A 13,714-nucleotide genomic window follows, 5' to 3' on the forward strand; every position below is an offset into this window, starting at 1 on the left:
ATTGAGTTTGCTGCCTTATATATCCCAAGACAGAGTAGGAAGAAGGAAAGTAGCAGTTAGCCAGTGCTCAGACCTGGAACTAAAACATTGCAAAAGGTCCATGACATCCCTACAGAAGATAACAGAAAGGGGGAAGGAGGATAGGGAGCTTGAGGAAGAATGAAAATGGAAAACATGGATGCATAGTTATGGTGAGTACACAACTTTAATACCCGATGTTGTCCTTTCCATTCTTCCTCAACATATGGGACAGGAGTCCCCAGCTACATGAATCCTGGGTGGCTCTCATGCAAGGATATTCTGCAGAACTGCCAAGCCAAAAGCATCTCTGTTGCTAGAAGTCAAATCTAGTTTATATAACAAAGCTATGAGCCATGGACCAGGTAGCTGCTGTGTAAATGTCATCAATAGAAATTTCAAACCAAAAGGCACAAGAAGTGGCCATGAATATAGCTGAATGAGCCATACGAGGCTTTGATAAGGAGAGCCCTTGCTAAATATATACAAAATAAATGCAATCAATAATCCATTATGTCAAGGTAACTTTAGAGACCAAAGATCCCAGTCTGTTTGGTGAGAAACAAACTGGTCAGTTTTCCTGAGACCCTTAGTCTTGTGTAGATAAAAACTCACTTGGCTATGTACATCTAAAAGATGTAATATGTACTCTCCCTTATTTGGAAAATTAGAGAAGACGACAGGCAGATGAATTGTTTGATTGATATTGGATTCAGACGCTACTTTTGGTAAGAAAGATGGACTGATTCAAAGTAACTCTGTCTTTGTGAAAAGCAATGTAAGGGGATTTTGATGATAGAGCATGGAGTTTGGAAATTCTCCTCACAGAAGTAATTACTACTAGGAATGCTATTTTCCAGTTCAAAAATTTTGTATCATTTTTAGCTGAAGGTTCCAAAGGTTGCTGTATCAACCCCTGAAGCACTACAGTCAAATCCTATGGAGGAGATGGATCTTTCACTGGAGGCTTAAGTAAAAAGGTGCCTTCTAGAAAGGCCCTGTGCAATTTAGAAAAAGCTATGGAAGAAGCTTTTTCTCCCGAATGAAAAAAATGATATGATAGCCAACTGAACTTTGACTGTGGAGAAAATAGCATATTCTTGAAAAACAGAAGCTAAGAATTCTAGAAGTTAAGAAAAAGCAGTGTAGGGATCAATTTCTTTAGTAAGAGTCCAAACTGGGAATTGTTTCCATTTATTCGTATAGATTTTCCTTGTAAAAGCTTTCTGGGAAGATAAAGGTATGTGTCTAGCAGGGGAGGAAAGTCTGGGCTGTCTAGCTGTTCTGGGAACTGGAGAAACCATGTGGTTAGTTTGAGGCTCAGAATATTGGGATGTTTTATCCCTAAGGGATGCGAGATGAGGTCTAGAGTGGGGTCCAGTATCCATGGTAGGGGAAACACACTTGGTAAGGCCAAAAGGAAACAATGAGGATAACTGAGCTCTTCAACCAATGTGCTTTCTGTAAGAATTATGGAATCAGAGGGAATAGGGGATAGGCGTAAAGTAGACCAGAGGGCCAAACATGGACTAGAACATGTCTTGGTGAATCCCCCTGGGGTGGGGTGAGCAGCAGAGCAAAAAAAAAAACTACTGCACTTGCTGTTGTAGGAAGATACAAAGACATCACAGCAAGGTTGGCCCCAATGATGGAAAATCTTCTACGCCACTAACTGACTGAGAGACCACTCGTGAGGTAATAAAATGGACCTGCTGAGTTTGTCTGCTAGTATGCTGGATTTCCCCAGAATGTGCATTGCGATTAGAAAGCAGATGGAGGAGATTGCTCAATGTCACACTCTCACTGGCTCTTGACAGATGGGATAAGACTGAGTTCCTCCTTGTTTGCTGATGTACCAGACCACAGACTTATAGGTTTGGATCACAATAGTCCCCAGAGGGAGAACATCCTGAAAGGCCTGCCATGCTAATAAGACTGCTTTCATCTCCAGAACACTGATGTGTGAATCGGTCTCTTGGGGGGACCATGTGCCTTGGATCATTCATCCCAAGAAATGCCCCCCTGCCCCAAGTGGGAGGCATTCCTGGTCACTATGGCCACTGGAGGAGACTGAATGAAAGGACGCCCACGTTAATGTCATCTGACTGGATCCACCAGCGAAGATGATTTCTGCATACCTGAGTAAGCCTGGCTGGGAAGGATACAGGATGTTGCAGAATAGACCACTGAACAGCTAGAGTCTAGTGCAGAACACACACACAGAAACATGCCATAGGAATTAAGACTACGGCAAATGCTATCGAACCTAGAGCCTGAAAGACAAGTCTGGCTGGAGGAGCAAGGTGAACAAGGATTTGCTGTACCTGAAACTTGACTGTATTTATATGATGTGCAGACAGAGCAGCAATCTGACTTACTGTGTTCAACTGTTCACCAATAAACTCCATGCACTGTATTGGAAGTAGATTTGATTTGGAGATGTTGACTGTAATACCTAGTGTTTGACAAAGTTGGAGCAAATAGTCCCTGGACTGTACTAAGAGATACCTTGTTGGGGCAGTGAGGAGCCATTCATCTAAATATGGAAACACTCAGAGTCCCAGCAGTCTCAGGTGAGCTGCTACCACTGCCATACACTAGGTAAACAACCTGGTGGCTGTGTGACACCAAAGGGCAGGGCTCTAAACTGATACTGACTGGCTCCCAAATGAAAGTGCAGATATCTTCAGGAGAGTCTGTTCATCTTGATGTGATAATATGCATCCTGAAGATCATCCTTGCACAAAAAAGGGCAGGATGGAATGAACGGTGACCATTCTGAACTTTGACTTCTTAACAAATGGGCTAAGACTGCTCAGACCCAAAATTGGTCTCAGGTCTCCTGCCTTCTATGGCATTAAAGAGAACCTTGAGTAAGTTGCAAATCCTCTTTGGTCTCGTGGGACCTTCTGGATGACTCTTTTGTCCAGTAGCTTTGAATCTCTTGAGCTGTAGCTTGTCTCTGACTGGATGGGATGTCGGGAAACTTTCTTCTTTTGGGAGAAGCATCTGGAAAAATGGTATGAAATAACTTGTGAATATTATTTTCAGCACCCAATAATCTTTTGTTATAAGAGCCCAGGCTTCTGGGTGTAAGGACAAGCACCCCCCTGTCTGCCTCAACAGGTGAGCAGTTGGGCAACTATTCAAGAGCGAAGAAAGGGTCTATCCAGAAAAGAATCATGGAAACCCTGTTTTGTTTTGGACCTTCTCTGCTGTAAGGATGGTGTCTTCTATTAGAACTCCCCCTTGACCCCTGGAGGAGTTGGCCCTGTGAGAGTCCTGGACAGAACCCTGGGATTTCTGGAACCACATTTTCTTGCCTCCTCTCTGATTTCAAGAAAAAGATCGTTAAGGGGTAGAAGAGTGAATTCCTACAGCAAACAGGGTCTTTCCCAGCGTATCTTTAGCAGAGGAGCCAAACACGGTTGTTCCATCAAAATGAGCACTGATGAAAGAAGACTTGAAAGACACCTTAAAGTTGCATAGTCGCATCCAGGCATGTCACCACATGGCAATCCCTGAACCGGCAGCCTGTGAGGTACCCTTTGCAGCATAGGATATTAACCTCATGGACACATTGAAAATGGATAACAGAGTGGCCAGTTGTGAGGATGATCTTTTAAACTCTTCCACAGAAGTGGACTCGGAGATAAAGAGAGATTTGGAGAGCTCCTTGGTCAGATCTGTCTGCAGCCTTGTAAAGTGCTCAAAATAATTCAGGGACCACAGAGCAAAGGTCACTGAAGCTAATATGTGCTTTCCAAATCTGTCCAACGCCTTTGACTCTTAACAATGGGGATGGACAGAGGAGCTCTGCTCAGCTAGCTCCTTTTTTTGTTCCAATGGGGTCTATCGTTTGGTGTTGCCAAAATATTACCTGGGCGATGAAGAATTGGTTTGATAGAGTCCAGTTCTTTCCATGTCCAGTGAAAGACAAGGCCAATAAGCTCATCAGCCAGGGGAGTCACCCAAAATGTAGATGGGCTGGAACCAAAAGCTTCCAGAAATACTGACTCCTCTGGGGGGGGGGGGTATCTGAGGACCATCCACTTTTCTGCTTATCAATCTCTAGAATGTCTCCAAATGAGATGTTATCAGGTGGAGATCTGAGGGACCCTTCACTTTAGTTGAAGTCAGCATCCTCAGTGAGCAATTCCATAGGGAAATCTATCTGCCTCCTTTTGCAAGTTCTTTTATGGGTAACCTCCTCAGTGGGATGCTCTGGGAAGGAACCCAAATAGAGGGGAAGCTCCTCTAAAGAAACTGTCTCGATGCTAGTTGGCACTGGCTGTCCCTGTGCAGTAGTTCTGATGGAATCAGAGCTTGCACCTCCTGGGGGAATAGCAGTAGGATCCAAGAAAAAGAGAAGTCAGATCTCTTGGATGAGAGAAAACAGTCTCCACTACCTCGAAGGCAGACAAGGAGAAACCGAAGCTTCTGAAGCAGCCAAGCCTCAACCCTGTCCCAAATCGTGCCTCAAGGAGGGAGCCAGACCTGAGCCGCAAGGATGACTCTGACAACATGGCACTACATTCCAGTCCGCTGGATCTGAAGCACATGCTTTGGTCCCATGACTCATCCTGATCCAAGGCAACAGGAGCAGAACCAGTCAGGGAAACTATTGGAGTCAAAGACCTAACCATCTTTGGCACCGCCTTTCTCAGGACTCTCACATCTAAGAGCTCTGAATCCATGGGATGGATTGGAGAAGGAGATATTACTATATCCCGAAGTGGAATGGAGGCACAAGGATCCACTGTGAGACACAACCAGAATAACCCTCATCTGAATCTGAGCTCTGAGGAACTTCCTCATTACCCTACAACTTTGGCCTTGGAAAGACTTCTGGAGGACTTAACAGATTAGGTAGTGGACTATGGCCTAGAGTGTTTCCTTGATGGGGTTTTATAAAAGGGGGGAATGCAGCCAAGATGACACTGGATCCATCACAAACTCAGGTGAGTGAGTTCTAGGAAACTTTGAAGCACCAGTGGCCAGATTGGAAGTTTTTGAATCCAAAACCTGTTTTGGAGATCTACTTCATACAATAATCAGATCTGAGGGTTTAGAATCTGAAAGTTTATTTTTTGGATCCGAGGAAGTAGGATCTGAAGATCTTTGAGCCGAAAGACCAACAACAATGGCATCTACCAATCCCCATGGGTGCCAGTTAACCAAGAGTTTACTGTATTATATACAAAGTGAATGTGAGGAAATTAGATACTGCCAGCCCAGCTAGATGGAATTTTGTAAATAATTATAAGTCATTGGTGAATATCAAAATAATTTATATAAGACGGTTGTGTTACAAATGTATTAGAACTGTATGTCATGTGTCTACCAAACTGCTTGTACAGACGTGTATGTTGAAAAGGTATTTTTAAAATACTTGTTTTTAAAATGCATCCACTGTGTGTCCTACTGGAAGACAACAGAAATGTACATGTACTATTGTAATTGTTTAAATGTACATATTTTAACAGTGGAAACTGGAATACAGGAGATTAACTTCAGTAAAGCAAACTTCAGAAAAATAACTGAAATCAAATTACTTTAAGGATTGGCCATAAAAGATAGTATCTTTCAGTTTTCAGTGCAGCAAGAGAGACACTGTCTGTACTAGGAAACCTAATGTGTTATCTTTAGGGTGAACTAATTACTAGTCTTGAAAGCATGAAGGAATGCAAATGTTTTGTGACTTCCAGCATCTGCCAGAGATCTGAGGAGAAGACCTTGTTTGTATATATTTGCAGACAGATGCTAAATACTACCAGCTTCAGCAATGGTTGCTTTGCCTGGGAACTAGGGTCAGATGACAATAAGTGATTTCATTCTGCAAGCTATCCCACCAGTAATATTTTGATATTACTTTGAGAAGTCTCTCAGTGAGACAGAGCATTCTGCATTCTGTCTTGGACCTGACAACAACTAGAAGATCCATTCACCACATCTGTCTTGCTCTATTAGTAAGTTCTTAAGTTATAGTAATTCTGTTAGATACAGTCAGGATATAGTGAAGTTTAGTTTAGATATTTTTTTATTTATCTGAGACTATCCTGCAATGTTGTTTTAAATATTTCCTGTGGTTCAGAACTCTGTCAAATATATATTTAGTATTGTCTTATTCTTTTATTATTATTAAATATATTTAAACCTTTCATTGTGGCTGATCTGTGTAGAGATATTTAACTTTTGGGAGTACTTGCATATTTATTTGGTGACACTGTGTGGGACACTCCTAATTGCCTTCCTCTTGGTCAAACTGCCATTTGTGTTATTGTTAATATTGCACAGTAAGATTGGGCACTCTTTGTTAAGGGCTTTAAAAATGCTTATAAGGAGTTGACTGGTGGCAGTGGAAACTATTTTATTGTCTGGGCAGAAGGGGGCATAGCTAGTAAACCTGTGCCAGCCTTTCCCAGGTGTGTGTGTGTGTGTGTGTGTGTGTGCATGTGCATGTGAAAATCAAACATGAAAGAGTGTGTGTGTGTGTGTCAGCTAATTGGGCAGGGACATGAAGCACTGGTTGGACAGAGAGGGTGCTGGAGGTCTTGGCCTGGTCACTCAGCTGAGATCTCAACTCTATAGCTGTGCCAATGGGGAGTCCTACTGGGGATCTGGAGAAAGAGGGGGAACCAACCCCAGATTGACTCTGGTCTCTGTGTGCTCTTAAGGGAAATTGCACTTGATGCAGAGAGTTGCATCTGAAAATTCTGAGAGAGTACCTGTTATCCTCACAGGGAACTTCCTCCACTGTTGCCAGTGGTGAGGATTGAGGCATCTTGATTACTGGTCTATTGGTGGGGCAACACATGTTGGCTGGCAGTGGTGGGATCACCACATCACATAATGGGGTTCAGTGGTGGGGATAATGAACTCCAGTAGCCTGTAAACAGTGGTCACTAAAGAAGATGTCTGTAGTCTCAAGCAGCCACCCAGTAGACAGAGTTTCATATCATGATAGTTTTACTTATTTTTTGTTAGTTTAGTTAGTCAGGGAGAGCAGGCAAGGATGTCAGCAAAGGATTATGGCAAGCTGACAAGGAGCCAGTTGGCTGAGATGTGCCAAGCCAAAGGACTGGTGCATGCCAACCTGATTGAAGCGGAAATGATTGCAGCCTTAGCCAAAGCTGCATCACACACCAGCAACCAGGAAGAAAGCCAGACTGGCCTTTGGGATGTACAACTCTTAGAAAATTGACAGTTCAACTTTGTCTCAGAGGACTTAAAAATCTGTTTGGAGTTGAAGAGACTTGAACTGAAGGCCAAATGGTTGGAACTAGAATCAGCAGAGAGACTGCAGCATTTGAAGGCTGAAGAAAAGGAGAAACATATGGCATTAGAATCAGCAGAGAGACTGAGACATCTGGAAGCTGATATAAATTAGAGGTAGAGGCAACACGAAAAGGAAATGCTGACTCTTCGCCAGGGTCATGGAGGTAATGGGGAAGGGAATAATTGAACCCCAGAAGCAATAAAGCTCAGTAAATTTCTTCCACAATTTACAGAGGGTGATAATTTTGATAGTTTTATTCATATGTTTGAAAGGGTATGCAAACAGTATAATGTTGACCAAGGGCTTTGGGTACGGTTCCTGACCCCCTTACCCCATGGTAAAGCTGTAACTGCTGTTTCTAAATTGTCTGATGCGGATTGATTAAATTATAATACAGTTAAAAATTGTCTGAGTGTTTTAAGTTAACACCTGAAGCTTTCAGAAAAAAGTTTTGTGAGCATAGGCGCAAGGAAGATTAAAGTGTTTGTGAATATATTGCTGAACTAAGCACTTATTTTCATAGGTGGGTGTTTGGGTGTCAGATCACCATTTTTGAAAGGCTGGCAGACTTTTTGGTTAAGGAACATGCCCTTAGTACTTTGCCTGAGGACATGAGAATCTGGTTGGCAGAGAGGGAATGCAATACCGCAGATGAGTTAAGGAAAATGGAGACCTATACCTACCAATCAGGGCATCACTGCACAGGAAAGGGATACCCATCGCTACACATAGGTATAAGGGAACCCTGATGGGCAGCCTAAACTGCCCCAACAGAGTCTGCCAATAGCAGGGGAAGCCACTAGCCCAGGTACACATCCAGTACCAAGGGTAAAATATTTTAAAGGCAACCAGTGGGGCCATGTAGCATATAGATGTCCACGGAGGCAAGGTGGAGAACAAAAGGTGGGAGAGCAAGTAAGTGGGAATGACAAAATGCCAGCAGTAAATTGCCTCGAGACAACAAGGGTACCAAACTACCACAAGAGGTTATATCCTATCTTAGTGGATGGAAAAGAGGCCACTGATAAGAGATACACAGCCTCTAACCTAACCATTGTAAAGCCTACAATGGTTACAGAGAAGCACTACTTGCTTGGGCAGTCTACTCTAGTCAGATCTTTAGGAGGGACCCCATTCCATATACCTTTGGCTATGGTTCACCTTGACTGGGAGGGTGGAAAAGGAAACAAACAAGTAGGTGTGTTTGAGGCTATCCCTGCAGATGTCCTGATGTGGAATGATTTTGATAATCCAGTACCTTGTGTGCATGCAGTTACACACAGTCAGGCTTGGAGACAAGCATGTGGGTCTGGTAGCCTGGGGGGACCCAGACAGACCGCACCCATGACGCCAGGACTGGTAAGGTGGTCACTTCAGAAATGGAGTTACCCCATAGCAGTGAGACAGAAGGTGAGCCACAGTTGCTGGTGGGTACTGATGTTCCCTTGGACAGAGTGACTGCAAGGGCAGAGGTGAGTAATAGTACCCAGGATGACAGTGAGGCACCTCTGTCAGAAGATACCAGACTTCCCATGGAAGGGGAGCTGTGAAGGGTTCCAAAGAGAGACTTGAGACAGGCTCAGCTCCCAGACCCTACATTACAAGGCTTGAGGGATATGGCCAGGGAAGTGCTTGATTCTCAAGGAAAAGGGGAATCTGTACACTGGGACAAAGGGTTACAGTACAGAGAGTGGACACCTGAGGGTGGGCTAGAGAGTGAGAGAATACAACAGTTGGCAGTGCCCACAGCCTATCATCTGGCACTTCTAGCCATAGCCCATGACATTCCCTTTGCAAGTCATATGGGCATAAAGTGTACAAAAAGACGTATTATGCAGAACTTTTATTAGCTTGGGATTTCCAAGGATGTAACAGAGTACTGCAGGGGGTCCCTATTAATATAAGTGAATGCTTAAAATAGTGAACACTGTTGGATCGACCATTTTAAATCTAAAGCGCAAAATCCCGAACACATGGAACAGCGATTTTTTCCCAGGGAAAAAAAATAACTAGGCCATTATCGGGACTTTGCCATTTCCTCCACTGTGGTACGATCTCGGAGTTGGCATATTTAAGTAGGGGGGTGTGGTGTATTTTTTTTTTTTTTTTTACGGAGCAGAACAATTTTTTTTCCCTGGGAAAAAAATGGCTGTTCCATGTGTTCTGCATTTTGCTGTTTCGATTTTTAAGGGTTGATTATACAGCATTCACTATTTTAAGCGTTTGCTGTTATAAAATAGATCCACTGTAGGACCTGTGAGCAGTGCCAAAAAGTAGGCAAGGCAGGAGACAATGTGAAAGCTCCTTTGATCCCTTTGCCTATGATTCAGGAGCCTTTTCAGAGGGTAGCTATGGATATTGTGGGGCCTCTGAGTACCCCAAGCTCCACGGGGAAGAAGTATATCCTAGTAGCAGTAGATTATGCTACCAGATACCCTGAGGCGGTGGCTCTGTCCTCCATTGAGGCAGAAAAGGTGGCAAATGCTTTGTTAGAGATTTTCACCAGGGTAGGTTTCCCAAAAGAAATACTGACTGACAGAGGTGTCAATTTCATGCCAGACCTACTGGCTTGTCTGTGGGAGAACTGTGGAGTGAAGTACCTAAAGACCACCCCCTACCATCCTCAAACTAATGGTCCGGTGGAGCGGTTAAACTCTACACTAAAGACCATACTACAGGCATTTACAGACCAGTTTAAGAGGGAGTGGGACAAATATTTGCCCCATCTGCTGTTTGCTTATAGAGTGGTGCCCCAGGAATCCACAGGTTTTCACCCTTTGAGTTGCTGTACGGGCACAGGGTGGGGGGACCTCTAGATTTGATTTGTGATGTGTGGGAGGATGAGTGTGAATCCCACAAGGAGTCTGTTGTGGCATATGTCCTAAACCTCAGGACAAGGATCAGGGAACTCATGGGCTTGGCCCAGGAGAACCTGGCAGAAGCCTAACAGCAGAAAAAGGTCTGGTATGACAGGAATGCTTGAGCTAGAGAGTATGCTGTGGGGCAGCAGGTCATGGTTCTCATTCCTGTCAGACACAACAAGCTGCAGGCAGCTTGGGAGGGAGCCTTCAAAGTGGTAAAGAAGGTCAGTGATGTTAACTACATGGTAAAACTGCTAGGCAGGAGGCAGGGGCACAAACTATACTATGTTAATATGATAAAACCTTACAATGATAGGGAGGCCCTGGTGATATGTATTTGCAGAAGGAGGCAGGAGGAGTCTGAGGGGGATCTATGGCTACTGGGAGCCAGCCAGCAAAATCTAAAATTACTATAGTGGAGACTAGGGTTGCTGGGATCTCAAGACAGGGAATGGGGTAAGGTATTCCCAGAGAGGCACATTCCTCTCAACCAACGTTTCTCAAGGGTCACTTGACAAACTAGCTTGAGTCTTTGAAGGGGGGAAGAAGTGTGATGAAAGGAGATACTGCCAGCACAGCTAGCTGAAATTTTGTAAATAAGTGTAAGTTATTGGTGAATATCAAAATAATTTATATACGTATGTTACAAATTGTTAAGAGAAAAAGTTTTAAAACATACTGTTATTTGTCTTTTTCCTGTTCTTGCAAAGTGAACATGTTATTTGTTGGGATATGCCTATCAAAGATGGGCCTCATCTGTGAACAAAATGCAGCATTGCTTATGAACCTGAATGATATCTGTTTTCTGCATTTCAGAATAAAGAGATTTGGTTATGGCTCAGTGAAGCCTGGGATAAGGACGCATGGCCGAGTAAGAGTTAATTTACTGGAGCAGGCTGTGTGTCCTGGAAAATTTGAGCTACCGTTGTTGAATTGAACATTCTGTACGTCTTGAACATTCTGTACTAACTGTGGTTTTGAGGTAATTTGTGATAAACATGTTTTTCCCTAGCCAACTGTCAATGGTCAGAAATGTAACAAAAATTAGTTTTGCTTGCAGTATAAAAGTTGATGTCAGTAAACAAGTTGATCAGAGGAGATCAGATCAGTCCAGACCGGACATCTTGGCCAATATGCTGTGTAATCTGGTTAGCTAATAAAGGAAAATTCATCACCTGAGGCAGATGTGACTCGTTTGAATTTTTTCTTCTGACATTTTGGTCCTTCAGACCAGAAACCTCTACGAAGATACGGATCAGACCGACAGAGAGACCGAAAAACCTGTGCAGGTGAGGGTTTCTCATCTTAAGATTCCCTCGACTGAAAGCCCTCCGACTGATTTGTCGTTGAATGGAGGCCGGCCACTCTCTGATCCCTATCTGAGGGACGGTTTCTGAACGAAAAGGGGAAATGGAGTCTCATCTGGTTCAGGTAGGATGAAAAATAAATTTCTTTTAATTTAATTTAATCTTGTCGACAAGGTTTTATTTTAGTTAAGGATGAGTAGGATTACTTGTTAAGATTCTTTTGTTAGGGTCACCCGTTAAGATAGTCCCATTTTATAATAAGCCCTGTAAAATAATTTTGATACAGTCCTAAATACCTGAGAGAAAAAAAAAAAAGGGAAAGGTAAAATAAGAAATCTAGGGGAAACATGGGCTCGAGTTGCTGCAAGTGTGAGAGTGATGCCTGTTTAAATGTTGATGCTAAGTATATGAAAGGTTTAAACAAAAATAATGTTAAATTTTTGAAAAAGTGGAAGTCGAGATATGATTTTGATGGTACACTGAATAAGAATGCCTATGCAAAATTGGTTAGAGATTTGAAAAGAGATGCGGGAACTAGAACTAAAGAACAAAGACAATTGGGATTTCCCCAAGCACAAAAATGGTTAGAAGAGGCAAATAAACAAGCTATAAAAGAAAAACAGTGCCAGGAAAAAGAAAAAATAAATCAAAAGGGATCACTGGTGCCAAGTGGAAAAGTAGCTTTATTTTTAGATAAGGAGGATGAGCATACAGTTTGTGCGGTGCAAAGGCAGGCAACTGCCCCACCGTATGGGGAAATTGCTGCTGCTGTACCGGTGGAACCTCCTCAATATCAGTCTGAAGATGTGGGATCTGTACAGCAGGGTGGGTTATTGGCTGCTCAAGGAAATGTTGTGACCCCTCCAATTTACCCGCAAATTCCCGTAGTACCCAAGGTTGCTTTGCAACAGGTACACCAACCTATGCAGCTAAGGTCGGGACCAGCAGGGCAAGGATGTTGGGCCATTAAACTTTCTGACCTCTCAGAAGCCCTTCCCTTAATACAAGTTGCAAACCCACAAGCAGGGGATGTTGGACAAGAGCCAACTATTTTAGTTTATCGTCCCTGGGCTAGAGAGGATATAAAACGAGCTACTGATGGTATTCCTCATCCCAAGGTTAATTTTCAAAAGTTTTCTGAGGACATAGTTGGTATGCGTTTAAGTTATCATCTAAATGGTTTAGAAGTAGAACAAGTAGTGCGACAAATCCTGGGTCCAGATTGGCACTTAGTTTGTGGTACTTGGACATGTAAGGCAGATGATGGCACTACATTAAAGCATAATTCTGGGGTGTTAGACACGCGAGTCACTGATCTGTTGAAGAGAATTTCTGATAAGTGTCGTCCAAGAGCAGATTGGACAGTAATAAATCAGTGCCTCCAAAATGATGATGAATCTGTAGATCACTATATTGTAAGATTGACAGAAGTGTTCAATAACCATTGTGGAATGATGATTCTGCAGGATCAGACTACCGATAGTCCGTACGAACAGCAATTGAAAAACGCTTTTCTTAAAAGTTGTAAGGCTCCGATAAATAGTTTTATAACTAAGCATATGGTTGATCTCAGAACATGTAGACTGCAACCTTTGTTTGAATATGCATGGCATGCTGAGCGACATTTGAATTTAAAAAAGAAAAAGAAAGTACAAGTGTTAGCAGTAGGGGATGATGGTGGTATATTTTTGGTACAGGACCAAAGGGGGCAAGGGCCGTGGGTGCATAAAGACATGGGGGCCCAAAATGGGACATGTCAAATAAACCGGGTGGACATTCAGAGGAATATGAGGAGAGGTTAAAACGTGCAGAATGTTTTAAAGGCGGTAGATGTGGGCACTTTGCTGCCGACTGCGAAAAGTGGCAACATCCCCCACAGCTTACGAACAAGGGCTCCGCATGACTATATGATAGTAAAGGAAGGCGCCAAATTCATTATTGTGATTATTGTAGAGAAGAAGAAAGCGAGAATGATTGTGATGATGATGAGGCAGACACTCTCTGCGATGAATGTCAAGACACCCATGAAATTAAGGAAGGGCGGGATTGTGACTGTGAAGTCATAAACCTGGCAAATTTGGGTATTGCTATGCATCTGAATCAAAAACCCATGATAGAGTTTTTGGTTGAGGGACAGAAAGTGGAGTTTTTATGTGATTCAGATGCATCCCATATACTTTTGGGTCCAGCAGTTCTACCCCCGAACTGCGAAACAGATGAGTTTGTCCTTGTGAAAACGGGAAAATCTA

The sequence above is a fragment of the Protopterus annectens genome, chromosome 3.part0, assembly GCF_019279795.1.
Source record: "Protopterus annectens isolate FY-2018-M chromosome 3.part0, PAN1.0, whole genome shotgun sequence".
In the NCBI taxonomy this organism is placed as follows: Eukaryota; Metazoa; Chordata; order Ceratodontiformes; family Protopteridae; genus Protopterus; species Protopterus annectens.